The following is a 2,274-nucleotide window of genomic DNA, read 5'->3' as shown; positions in this document are numbered from 1 at the left end:
TGAATGCTCACATGATTTAGTCTATATTAACCAAAAACTTGAAACAGCTTAGGTATCCTTCAATGAGTGAATGGGCTAAAATGAAATACTACTCAGCAACAAAAAGGAGTGAGATATTGATTTGATTTGGTTTGATCCCATTTCTGACCCTGCAAAGGAAAAACTGTTGATACCTGCTACATCCGTATTAATCTCCAGAGACTGATGCTGAGTGAGAAAAGCCAATCTCAAAAGCTCACACATTCTATGATTTCATTCATATGAAACTTTTGAAATGACACAGTTTTAGAAATGGAGATAGGGTGACTGGTTGCCAGGGGTTAGGAGTTGAGGAGAAGCGGGTGTGAGAGAGGATGTGATTATCAGGAGCTGTTCTTGTGGAGAGGGAGTTGTTCTGGCTTGGACTGCGGGGGTGAATACACAAACCTGCACATATTATAATATCGCACAGAACTAAGCACACATACCCTCACAGATGAGTACAGGTAAAGCTGGGATGTCTGAACAAGAGAGGTGGATTAAATTGAAGTCAATATCTTTGTAAAAGTGTGCTGTAAATCGTAAGGTGTCACCATTGGAAGGAACTGTGATACTCCTCTGAGCTGGGTATGGTAGCTCACACCTGTAATCCTAGCACTTTGAGAGGCTGAGGCAGGTGAATTGCTTGAGCTCAGAAGTTTGAGACCAGCCTGAGCAAGAGTCAGACCCGTCTCTACTAAAAATAGGAAAATTATCCAGGCATTGTGGCTGGTAGTCCCAGCAACTTGGGAGGCTGAGGCAAAAGGATCGCTTGAGCCCAAGAGTTGGAAGTTGCTGTGAGCTGTGATACCAGGCCCTCTACCCAGGGTGCCAGAATAAGACTGTCTTAAAAAAAAAAAAGAGAGAGAGAGAGAGACGAAAGAAAGAAAGAAAGAGAAAGAAAGAAAGAAAGAAAGAAAGAAAGAAAGAAAGAAAGAAAGAAAGAAAGAAAGACAACCACCAAAAAAAAGACCTCCTCTGTAATTTCTTAGAACTGCATATGAATTTACACATTAAATTTAATGAAAATATAATGGGTGCATTTAACTCAATCAGGACACCTTAAAAGACAGCAAACAGGTGCGAACCTTTTGGAACTATAACTAACATAATACTTTCCTACTAAACAAACCGGACATTGATTCAGTCTTGCATCTGCAAAAGAACGAATCCAAAGAGTGAAGGATTAAAGAGCACATTTAGAAGCCATTCTGCTTTAACACCTGATGTTGGCATTTCTCGCGCCCTTTCCACCTTTTTTGGTTAGTGATTTAAAGCCAGAAAGTACAGATATGGAACATAAACCAAAAAAGGGTTTTTTGGTTCAAAAATTACCACATTACCTAAACTTTCTCATTTGGCTGAAGAAACTTTAGATACCCAAAGGAAAAACAAAGAAATAAGAAAATATAGAGCATGTGATGTTGCAATTAAAGCAATTAAATCTATCCTCCTCTCCCTCAAGAGACAATCAACTCTTCCCCTTTGACAAAGATACTTGCTAGCACAGTCCTCACTCTGTGGGGATTGGTTCTAGCCCCCACACCCCCCAGAGGATACCAAAATCCACAGGTGCTCAAGTCCGTTACACGAAATAACATAGTATTTGCATGTAGCCTCTGCACACCCTCACCTTTACTTTAAATCATTTCTAAATTACTTATAATACCAAATACAATGTCACTGCTAGGTAATTGTTACTATATTGCATGTTTTAAATTTTATCTTTTTATTTTTTCTTTCTTATTTTTTCCTTATTTTTTTCTTTTTTTTAAATTTAGTTTTATAAAAATATGGAATGCTTCATGAATTTGCGTGTCATCCTTGCACAGGGGCCATGCTAATCTTCTCTGTATCGTTCCAATTTTAGTGTATGTGCTGCCGAAGTGAGCACTTTTTTTTTTTTTTTTTTTGAGTGTTGTGGTGTCATAGTTCACAGCAACCTCTAAATCTTAGGCTCAAGGGATCTCTTGCCTCAGCCTCCGGGGTACAGGCGCCTACCACAATGCCTAGCTATTTTTAGAGACAGGGTCTCTCTCTGACTCAGGCTGCTCTTCAACTCCTGAGCTCAAGCAATCTACAGGCCTCAGCCTCCCAGAGTGCTAGGATTACAGGCATGAGCCTGGCCTAAATTTTGCCTGGCCTAAATTTTGTATCTTTTTAATTGCCTTTATTTTTCATTACTTTTTTTCCCTAATATTTTCAATCTACACTTAGTTAAATCCATGTCTGGCACTCATAGATACAAATGGCCGA

General features: G+C 39.2%; 1 non-coding gene across 1 annotated transcript; it reads right to left on the bottom strand.

Annotated features, from left to right (window-relative positions):
• Positions 1 to 1,805: 1,805 nt before the first annotated feature.
• LOC128585066 (U6 spliceosomal RNA) lies at positions 1,806 to 1,912 on the bottom strand. Its single transcript, XR_008379815.1, has one exon. It is a non-coding gene; the product is annotated as a U6 spliceosomal RNA (small nuclear RNA).
• Positions 1,913 to 2,274: the final 362 nt, after the last annotated feature.

The sequence above is a fragment of the Nycticebus coucang genome, chromosome 4, assembly GCF_027406575.1.
Source record: "Nycticebus coucang isolate mNycCou1 chromosome 4, mNycCou1.pri, whole genome shotgun sequence".
NCBI lineage: Eukaryota > Metazoa > Chordata > Mammalia > Primates > Lorisidae > Nycticebus > Nycticebus coucang.
The sequence above is the reverse complement of the archived record's forward strand: the minus strand, read 5'-3'. Positions and strand labels throughout refer to the sequence as shown.